The 12,171-nt window shown below is 38.3% G+C and overlaps 1 protein-coding gene across 14 annotated transcripts in view; it reads right to left on the minus strand.

Moving 5' to 3' along the window:
- The window catches only part of KLHL3 (kelch like family member 3), a 237,405-nt gene that overhangs the window by 143,581 nt on the left and 81,653 nt on the right, over positions 1 to 12,171 (minus strand). The window lies entirely within an intron of this gene.

Consider the following 12,171-nt stretch of genomic DNA (forward strand, 5'->3'; position numbering starts at 1 on the left):
TGGCCCAGGCGCACCGTGTGCCAGGAGCCTGCCTACCACCCCCCGGCCTCCTCCCGCCCTGAGTTGGGGGTGGGGGTGAGCGGGGGCGCGCTGGGGCCCGTTCCCAACGGATGCGGCCTGGGGCGCCACGCGCGGGCTTTTTGAAAACTTGACTGTTGGGGTTGGGGGCCTGGATTTACCCGCCGCGTTTCGAACGGGCCGCTACACCTGGCGTCCTCGCTCCTCCCGTCCGCACAAAGATGGAGGGTAGAGGCCTAGTCGGCGACGGCGGTTATTAGCCGTTTACAGTGGGCCCGAGACGTGGTTAAACTAAAACACTGGCACGTGGCCCTGCGCAAAATCGAGCCAGAGGCAACGTGAGGACAGCAGTGCGCCAAAAGCGCTTCAGAGCTTAAGACCGAGGCCATCCCTTGGGCCACCCGTGAAGCCCTCGGGCGACGTCCTTTTCAGCCTCCCTTCCCTCACTCCGACAGAAGACATTTTCATTTTATCTCAGTGAACACATCTATTTATATGTTTAGTTTACATATCTACGCGTTGTTTCCTTCCCAACTTTAAAGCTTTTTAAAGGCACTGGATACCACATGAACATTATATACAAATATCATGCACCCGTTAACTGCCTTACAGCCCCTCACTCAGGTGGGAATGCAAGAAAATTATAATGGCTCCCATTTAATGAATCTTTGTGCCAAGCAAGATACATGAAGTGGGACACAGGATGAGACATGACGTGACCAAGAGCCCCCAAAACCATGTAAATACTGAAGAAGAAGAGTTCTTCACTGTGTCCTGGAGCATTCAGGAGTGATTCGTGAAAGAGGTGGAAGTTGCACTGAACTTCAGGGTCAAAAGCTAGACAAGATTTCTATAGAGTTTATCTGAACAAAAGCCAGAGGAAACAAAGCTTACATAAGTTTCAAGGGGCAGTAAGTGGACCAGTTCCGTGCAGGAAAATTTTGATAGAAGACAGTAAGAGGTAAGATCAGTTGAGGGTCTTTGATATTATGGAATGTCTTCAATTTTAGATTAAGTTTCAATATTATTCCAAAGGCAGGCTACAAGGTTTATAGACCAGAGTCTGGCTCTATCATCTACTCACTGTGTGACTTTGGGCAAGTCACTTAATCTTTTTTAAAACTTAATCAGTTTTATTATCTGAAAATCAGAACCATAAAATCACCTCCCAGGTGTCGTAAAAATTAAATGATAGTCTGCATGTAAATACAGCACACAGGGCCTGGCACATAGTAAGTGCTCAGTTTATCCAACAAATACTATACCAGGTGCCAGGGAAAGGGCAATAAACAATAGATAAAAATCTCTGCCATCATGGAGCCTGCATTCTAGTGGGGAGAAGCAGACAATAAATAAGCATGATAACATGGAATGTTAGTGATAAGTACCATTGATTGGGGGGGAGGGGTGGAAGACAACAGGAAGTTATCACCGTGTTGCAAGAAACAAGTCATGTAAGTTAGGATTTGCTAACTGATTGATGATAAGAATGAGGGAAATAAAAGCATTCTAGTGATTGAAATCTGGAAGCCTAAAATAGCAGCAATGGTAGAACTAAAAAATCTAAGAAACTATTTTGGAGGGAGTGGGGAAGATGATGAATATAGTTGTTAATTTTTAAGGTGACACTGGTATTCATGGGAAACTGTTTTTCTGGGATGCCCAAAGACTATAGCTCATATGAGAGATTAGACCTTAAATATATTTTAGAGTCATCCATGAAACATTAAATGATGAATTTCTGAAGGAAAGAGAATAAGACCATGGCTTATTTTCCCATCTAAACTGTAAATTCTAAAGTAACAGTTTTCTCCTACCTTGTTCTAAAATAATCATACCACCGAATTGGGAATCCATTATGAGTTTAATTTCTTTTGACTAGGCAAGCTTCATAGAGGCATATGTCTGGTATAATCCTGACATATAGAAGGGGCGTAGGATGATGGGAGACAACACAAGCATGTTTGAGAGACAGTCAAGAAGCCAGGATAAATGTAAGATAATTGGGTGTTAGACTCTTTTCAAGAGATGAGATTGGCAAAGGTAGGGATGGTGAATAAGGAGTTGTTATGTAAATACTTAAATGATGCAGTCAATTTCCTACCTCTCAGATCATTCAGGGAGACAAACTTTTTCTTTCTACTTTACATTTGAAATCACTGCCTGAGTTTGTATCTTAGCTTTACCTTGCTTAGAGGTGCATCAGCCTTCAAAAAAAAAAATTTTTTTTTTTTTACTATAACAAATTTAGACAACCTTTGGTTTCCATCCCTCCTTTAAGCTTGATTACAAAAACCTCATTGAATGTGGTGGTTAAACAACTCACAGAACTGCACACTAAAAAGAGTGTATTTTATTGTACCTAAATTATACCTAGAAAAAGAAAACTGGAGAAAGGGGAAAAGAATAAACTGAGAAAGAAAGGGAAAACTATGGCCAACTATATTTCCAGAAAGCAACAACTTTGATTTTCTTTTTAAGTCAACTTTTTATAACACCCATGAATGTCTTTTTGCAGTAGGGTTCTATTATGGACTGAACTGTGTCTCCTCCAACCCCAAAATTCATATGTTGAAGCCCTAGCCCCCAGTACTAATGAATGTTAAGTATAATTGAAGATAAGATCTTTAAAGAGGTGATTAACTTAAAAAGAGAATATTAGGGTGTGGCCCTAATCCTATAGGACTGCTGTCCTTATAAGAAGAGGATGAAACACTAGGGGCACATGTACATAGAGGGATGACCATGTGAAGAGACAGCAAGAGGGTGGCCATTTGCAAACTAAGGAGCGAGATCTCAGAAGAAACCAACCCTGCTGCCACCTTGATCTTGGTCTCTGAGACTCCTGAACTCAGAAAATAAATTTCTGTTGTTTAAGTCACCCAGTCTGTGGTACTTTGTTATGGCAGTCCTAGCAATCTAACATATCCTAACATATCCACCTAGAAAAGACGTGTTTTCAGTGTCTATGTTTGGGGTATAAGACCTCATTCATTTGTACGTGTAAAGCTGCCTATACACATCTTGCCTGGATTTCTCTAGGCAAGATTACACTAGATTTAGTGATTTACCTGTAAATTCCATAACAAGGTTACAGAATTATATTCCTTAAAGTTAAATAAATTATTTAAGTTTTGGTTTTGAATTTTATGATTTTACTTATATTACCCAGACATTTATATTTTAGTGCATTGTTTTTACTCAGTCCAGTAAGAACTTCAAACATTTCTGAATATTTTCTTCAGCAAATTTTATACTGAATATTTTCCTCTCCATGAGGTATGTGCTAGATCGATGTGAAAATCAATTTTTTAATCTTATCTATTAAGTCCATTTTCAACTTTAGTTTCAGCCTATAATATAGCTGGGTATGTGAATAACAACTTATAAAGCTTCTCTTCCTAACTTATACAGAAAAGGAAAATAATTTGCATTGATTGAGATCAAATTTCCATCAACCTAAAGAGTGGCAACGCAGAGGGAGATTTCATTTGTGAAGTGTTCTATACTCAGACCTGTGAGTGAAGCAATGAATATTCATGCTACGACATACACTTAGAGTCCTTAAGAATCTGGTCCTGGCGTGGTAGATGATGATAAAAGGGATCAAATATATGGTGATGGAAGGAGAACTGACTCTGAGTGTGAACACACAATGTGATTTATAGATGATGTAATACAGAATTGTACACCTGAAATCTATGTAACTTTACTAACAATTGTCACCCCTATAAACTTTAATTTAAAAAAAAAAAGAATCTGGTCCTTCTTCATTTCTAAGTACATACTGAACAGAGCAAAGAACAGGTTAGTCTACTCAGTAAGCTGCAAGAGTGGCATTTAGTTGTAGTTGTTCATGGAGTTCAGATTATATATAAAGCCTTTCTGGATCATTCAGGATCTAACCATGTTTAGTTAAATGATCTTTATCATAATTTCAGCACATTATTAGAGAAAGAGAAAATTACACACATCTTTTTTCCCACTAAAACTAGGAGAAAAACAATGGAAAAAATGAAAATTAGCCAGGATTTGTATGAGCAACAGTGTAATAATGATGATAAGCAGCTATGAAACCAAGAATCATATGCTCCGTAAGGAACCTGTTCTATAAGATAATCAATCACTGGCTGAAATCCCTCAGTATATATAGCAGTGATTTGTTTGGGTTGGTTTGTGAACACCCTAATTTACCAAACATCTATTTTACTTTGCTGCCCATGATTCTAAATATGATCTATTTTCCACCTGCTGAAATAATATATGAAGCACTTTTCATTCATCAGTATTAATTAAATGGGTTTCTTTCAAGGATTAAATTGTATATAATTCAGTTCAAATTCTAATAATTTGCTAATTCCCATCATTGTTTTGGGGAGATTTATTTTTCACCAAGCTCTGATATGATTATCCACTGCATCCAAAATATATACTAATACATTTTCTAAGTTTTATTGCAAGGTTTTGAGCATGGTTTTGTAAAATCATAGCATTGACCTTACTGGCACATTCAAAGTTCCACCAAAAATAAGCCCCTTTATATTGAAGCATTTACTGTAGATAAGGCTCCTTATCACCCTGTATTTCAATTTAAAAATAATTTTCTTACCCTGCATTCTAGAATCATAAGAATAGAGCATAGAGAGACCCATTATTGGTCATCCAGTCCAAAACTTGCATGTGACAGATATGGCCCAGAGAGTTGAAACGATATGCCTAGGCCCACACAAGTAGTAACTTCTATCTAATCTGTGATCAACTAGCCACCTTACACATGACTTAGCCCATAACACTCCTGCTCATGTAGTTTCTGTATAGGCTTCCTATACAGAAAATAAAAAACATTGTTAAAACAGGACTTGGGTCATCATTCTATCCTTTTAGTCATCATTTATCCAAAGACTACTGACAGCTTTTCACAAACTAAGGCTCAGGGCTCAATTTCTCATGGCTGAAATTGAGATGATAGGAAATACGAGGTTTGGGTATTTGAATGAGATTTTGCAACTAGAAGATAAAGCTGCAAGAACACTGGAATTAAACTGGTATTCACCCTAGACCTGCTCTCAGCCCCAAGTCAGCTAATAGAGCACTGGGAAAGGGGAGAGAACAGAAAGGTACCTATGTCTACCAAATGTCAGACTAGCTTGTCCCTTCCTTTCTACCAGTTCAACTTCTGGGTTAGAGAGAATAATGAAAAACCAAGCTTGTTGAGGCATCCTGAGTTCATCTGGCAGTAATTTCTGGAGGCATATATCAAACTGAAACATCTCAGTGTTTTCACTGAAAAGGCACAATTTAATACATATGCTGAATTCTTCTTAAAAAAAAGTTTTTTCATATGTAAGTAATTTCTTCCTTATCTTGAGAGCTATAAATGTAGATGGTGAGTATGAAAGTTACTTCATAATTCTAGGTGAAGGAAATGTCATATTCTTTTTCTATTACTAAATTAAATCTCATCCTGAACCACCATTCAGGTTGATGAAAATTTAACTTCAGTCAATACTGGGGTCAAGTTGCACCTGTAGGGCAAAGACTTCAGGTTTGACACAGTCCAGGATATTCAGGGACAGGCCTCTGATCTTTGGCCCAGATTTGTCACTGTTTATAGGCTCTTTGTCCAAGACACAGAGTCCCTTGCAGAAAGCTGGCTCAGCTGCTTCCTGAAATTTACCTCCCAGCTTGAGCTGGGGCTCTTTACCATGGCTAGGAAGCCCAACACCAAAGATTCAAGTTCCCACTGTACCACAAAGCCATTCCACACAGAACAGGCCACATCCCCAGGAGGGTACAAGGGAGAAGCACAGAGGGACTGGATCCTGGTCCCTGCAAACTCCACGGAGCCCACCCTCCCCCCAAAATCTCTGAGGTCTCCATAGGAGACTCTCCCTGCTGGGCTCTTGCCTCTTTCCCCTCTCCTATGGGACCACCTAATAGAAATCCTTCAGTGACTTTAGGCTTTAAAAAAATAAAAGGCCATTGTACTACTTCGGTCCTGGCTGAACAACGGTTCAAGGAAAGAAAGTAGAGATGTATTCTTAGAATAGGGCAGGAAAACAGAAGAAAAGGCAAATTAATATTTCAATAAATTATCCTATCACGTGTCTGTGGTAAGGTGTCCTTTTTGCTAAATTACTTGAAAGTAGATATAACAGAGGCCACCTTCTCCATCCCTCTTCACGTTTCTAAGGAGTGCCTCCTACAGGCACAAGTTTAGGGCAATTTCTGATTGAACTCTGAGGTCAAGAAGCATCCTCGGGCAGTTTCTAGACAAATGATTGTCTATACCAGTTGGGGAGCATCCTTGCTCATGTTATGCTCTTGATTATCAGTGTCAGGACCATAGAAGTGAATTATCATATGTCCCCTACATCAGTGAATGGCACCATCATCCAGCTGAGGTTGTTGGATGTCTTTTCCCTCGACAGCTGCCTCACCATTAATTCTACACTTTCCAGACATGCTTCACTGCTTGCAATTCTCCTAAAAGTCATGCTTTCTGAGCTCCAGGCCTTTGCATATGTGACTCCCTCTGCCTAAAATAATGTTTCATAGCCTTTTTCATATTATGGTGCAAACAAAAAATATTTGTACAAAACACAGGGATAAACTGCAAAGAATTTGGGGTTATCTGTATGAGCCTTGTTGAAAAAAATTCAATAGAAAAGATATTTAATAAGCTACCAAAACATTTTAATGAGAAACTTGAGTTTGCTCATTTAAACATAACATTTTCTTTCTATTTTAAAATAATTCCAAACTAAAAAGTTGCAACAATAATAGTTGCCCTGCCTTGGAATCAGCTATTTTTCCAAGGAATCTTGGTTCCTTTTAGTGGACAAAGTAACTTTTTTTCCTGAAACAGTTGAGCGTAAATTGTCATCATGATGCCCCAGTGCCCACACTAAAACTTTAGTGTATAATTTCTACAAGCAAGGATATTCTCCTACATAACCACAATACAGCCATCACAATCAGGAAATTAACACTGATCCATTACTATCAACTAATCCACTAACCCTATTCAAGTTTTGACAGTTATCCCAGTAACGCAAAAGGATCTGGTCCAGGATCATACATTGAATTTAGTTGTCACGTCTCTTTAGTCTCCTTCAATCTATAATAGTACATCAGTCTTTCCTTGACTTTGATAAATTTGACTCTTTTGAAGATTGTAAGATCAGTTTATTTTTGTATAATATCCCTCAATTTGGATTTGTCTGACATTTCTTCATCATTAAATTAAAATTATGTACTTTTGGCAGGAATGTCACTAAAGTGACATTGCATCCTATCAGGTGACACATAATTTCTATTTGTCTCATTACTGGTTATGTTAACTTTGATCACTTGATTAATGTGGTGTCTACTAGATTTCTCCACTATAAAGTTGGATTTTCTCCTCTTGTAACTACTATTTTGTCATAGGTATTTTAAGACTATAATATCTCTTTCCCCATCACACTTTTATCCACTAGTTTTTAATATTCACTGATGCTTCGTGGCTGAATTCATTATTACTGTGATGTTTTTGAAATGGTGATTTTCTAACAATTATTCCTTCTATCTTTATTAATTCTCTTTCCCCCGATTATTTATTCATTTCTTTATGTCAATATTGACTCAGGAACTCCTATTTTACTCAATGGATTGTAATCTGCTATTATCATTATTTTGATGCTCTGACGATCCCAGATTTGGCCACTGGGAACTCATTCAAGCTTACTTCTGTGTTCTTTTGACATGTCCCCATAACTCTTTCAACACTTTTGACTTTCCCACCTAACAAGGTATTTCAGGCTCATCTTGGACTTTCACTGCCCTGCCTTGGAATCAGCTATTTTTCCAAGGAGTCTTGGTTCCTTTTAGTGGACAATGGTACTTAGAAACCAAGATATGAGCTATGATGTGTCCATTGCTGCTCCCAGACAGAGATAGAGAATATATGTATGTATACATACAAATGGTACATTACGTAAACACATAGATTACATCTATATAATCCATGCATTTGTATCTACATTTATTTCTACATCTGTCTATCAAACCATGAGTTCACACCACTACCTCCAATTCCAATCCAATACCACAGAGTTCATTCTAGTTTTTTTTTCCTTTTCCATATTTATAACTCTTTTCTTTGACAGTGAAGAAGCTGGTTCCCATTATTCTCAATATATTTACTTGTTAGTTCAATGCTGTGTAATCAATTTTCTGTCCTGCCTACCACCTTCTCACAAAGTTGTCCTCCTTCCTCTGTTCAGCCTCAAACAGTGCTGGCCCTTCCCTGCTGCCACAGGACCCTCATGTATTAGGTTGGTGCAAAAGTCACTGTGGTTGAAAAGTTTAAAAATAATTGCAAAACCCACAATGACTTTCGCACCAGTCTAACAGCTGCCCTCCTCATCTAGCTGGGCTTTAGTACCCCATGCCAGGCCAGCACAAGCCTTGTGCACAGATTCCTTCCCCACCCCAATCAAGCTGTGACATGTCCAGGCCAGCAAGCACCCTCCTCACCGGCAGGATCCAACATTCATCACTGAGCTACCAAGTCCACTTCCAACTTAGACGCCCTCTTCACCTCACTCATGCTGTAACAACCTCGTGGCAGGCTGCCACTGTCATCACCATCTTGTACAGAAAATCTCCTCACCTCTCTCAGGCTCCCAACAACCATGCAGGCTGCTACCACCCTCCCCTTATCAGACACCCTCTCACTCCACCCCACGCCAGGCAGCCTGCCCCCCTGCCCCACCCCCACACTTCCATGCAGATACCTACCTTGCCCAGCCCTACCTAATGGTTTTTTGATTGCATTATTTTGGAAGGGAGGGAGGAAGGAAGGGAAGAAGGGAGAAACCGGTTTTATAATTGGAATGGCCCCATGCAATTCCTGATCAAGATGTTTTTTAATGATAATCTCTTCAACTTTTGACATCCACGTCCTCAAGAAACTTTATTCATGGGTAGGAGAAGGAAAATTTTAAATAGTTTTTCTAACTATTCTAAAATGAACCACAACTGAAATTATACTTAAAGAATCTAATACCTCTGCCTTTTCATTTATTGGCAATTGAAAGCATTCCAGGCAGAGGGAACGGCTAGTGTAAAGGTTCCAAGGAAGAAAGAAGTCCAGTGGGTGGAGACTGCTGACAGAGGAGAAGAGTGGCAGGGAAGATTTCCTGTGCTAATGTAAAAGGATTTCAAATTCAATCAAACTTTTCACTATCAAGAATTCTAAAATAATGAAAAGTTTTATTTGTAGTCTATACTATAATGGTTACCTTCTAGTTACCCTGAGATCCCACCAAAAGTGTATCTCAGCTTCAGAAACAGAAGTGTTTTATACACATATATGTATGTATATATACTATATATAATACCTAATATATATTATGTATAATATATATTTATATATAGGTATATGTATATACATATATACACATACATACACACATATATATATATACATACACACACACACATACACATCATATACATATATGTATGTACTAGGGGTGCCAAAAAAATGTATACAAGTGCACACTTTGGTCAACGTTGCTCAAGCAGTAGTTCACCACAATCAGAAGTGTCTGGACGCTGATGGTAACCACTCTGAGCACCTCTTGTAATTGCAGAAGTCAAACGTGACTTGTATTCATCTTTTGTTATTGGTATATATTGAGTATTACAATTTTAATACAGTTTTCCTTTCTTAAAATGTGTACACATTTTTTTGGCCCTGTGTGTGTGTGTGTGTGTGTGTGTCTGTGTGTGTGTGTGTGTGTGTGTGTGTGTGTATACACACAGAGCCACTGGCCCACACGTACCCTCCAGAAGTCCCGCCCAGCTCCTCTGCTTCATCCTCCAGACCAGTTATACACTACACTCATGGCGCGCCTGCATCTCTATGTGTCCCATTGACCGCACTCTCCCTTGTCCTCAATAAGCAGCAGCTGGCTCCTAAAACAGACATCCAGCTGGTAGATGACTTACTTGGGATGCACTGAGCACCTTGCGGTGGAGCAGCAAATGCCAGCTATCCTTCAAAGTATTTGCTATTTGCAGGGCTGTGGTCACACACTGCCCCATTATGAATGTCCTCTGAGGAGTTCAGCAAGGGGATGCTCCTGGTGCTATGCCCAGGTTGTACCTGAGTACATCAAGGGCTGAGGGGATTAACAGCTCCTGCATGCCTATAATCCGTTTAAAACACATTGCTTGAATACTTCTGGCTCCTTTTTCTTCCTCTCGTTGTCTAAATAAGTCTTATCCTGATTCAGAATTCAGCTTGAAAGTGAGTTCAAAATCATTCATGCATTCATTCATTGAATTAACAAATATTTAGAAAGAGAAATTAAGAAAATAATCTCATTTACAACTGCATCAAAAAAATAAAATATCTATGAATAAATTTAACCAAGGAGGTGAAAGACGTATACACTGAAAACTATAAGCCACTGATGAAAGAAACTGAAAGACACAAATACCATGCTCATTGACTGGAACAATTAATATTGCTAAAATATCCATACCACTCAAAGCAATCTACAATTAATGAAATCCCTAGCAAAATTCCAACGGTATATGTTACAGAAATACAACAAACAATCCTAAAATATATGTTAAACCACAAAAGACCCTGAATAGCCAAAGCAATCTTCAGAAAAAAGAAAAAAAGCTGGAGGCATCATGCTCCCTGATTTCAAACTGTATTACAAAGCTATAGTAATCAAAACAGTATGGTATTGGCATAAAAACAATCACATAGATCAATGGAACAGAGCGGCCAGAAATAAATTCATGCATAAATTGTCAGTTAATTTATGACAAAGGAGTCAAGAATATACAAAAGTGAAAGGACAGTTTCTTCAATAAATGGTGTTGAGAAAACTGGACAGCCACATGCAAAGAATGAAACTGGACCACTATCTTACATCATACAAAAAATTAACTCAAAATGGATTAAAGACCTGATCGTAAGACCTGAAACGATAAAACTCCTAGGAGAAAGCATAGGGGTAAGTTCCCTGACATAAGTCTTGGCAATGATTCTTGGAATTTGAGACCAAAAGCAAAAATAAACAAGTAGGGACTACATCTAACTAAAAAGCTTCTGCATAGAAAAGGAAACCATCAACAAAGAAACGCAACTTATGGAATAGAAGAAAACATTGGAAAATCATGTATCTGATAAGGGGTTAATATCCAAAATAAATAAAATACTTTACAACTCAATAGGAATAAAATAAAACCAAGCAATCCAATTTTAAAATGGGCAGAGGACCTGTATAAACATTCTTCCAAAGAAGACATACAGATGGGCATCAGGTATATAAAGATGCTCTACATCACTAATCATCAGGAAAATGCAAATCAAAACCACAGGGAGACAGCACTTCACACCCATTAGGATGTCTATTGTCAAAAAGATAAAAAATAACAAGTGTTGGCAAAAACGTGGAGAAAAAGAACCCCTGTGCACTGTTGGTGGGATTGTACATTGGTGCAGCCACTATGGAAAACTAAGTTGTAGGTCAATGGATGAATGAATAAAGAAAGTGTGGTATATGGAAACAATGGAATATTTTTCAGCCATTAAAAAAGAAGAAAGTCATGCCACTTGAGACAACATAGATGGACCCTGGGAGCATTATATTAAGTGAAATAAGTCAGACAGAGAAAAAGAAACACTGTATAATCTCACTCATATGTGGAATTTAACAAGAAAAAAACAAACTCATAGATAGAACAGATTAGTGGTTCCCTGACATGGGGAGCTGGGGTGGGCGGGGGGAGTGGGTGAAACAGGTGAAGGTACAACTGTCCAGTCATAGGATAAATAATAAGTCCTGGAGATGTAATGTACAGCATGGTGACTACAGTTAACAATATTATATTGCATATTTGAAAGTTGCTAAGAGAGTAGATCTTAAAAGTTCTCATCACAAGAAAAAAAATGTAACTGTGGTGATGGATGTTAATTAAACTTATTATGGTAATCATTTTGCAATATATACATATACCAAATCATTATGTTGTACTCCTAAAACTAATACAATGTTATATGTCAATTATTTCAATAAAACAATTTTTTTAAAAAATGTTTACAGAGTGTCTACCAGGTACCCTGCTAAGTTCTAGAAATAC

This window comes from Rhinolophus sinicus, chromosome 5, assembly GCF_057876585.1.
Source record: "Rhinolophus sinicus isolate RSI-liver-muscle chromosome 5, RSI-T2T, whole genome shotgun sequence".
Taxonomy (NCBI): domain Eukaryota; kingdom Metazoa; phylum Chordata; class Mammalia; order Chiroptera; family Rhinolophidae; genus Rhinolophus; species Rhinolophus sinicus.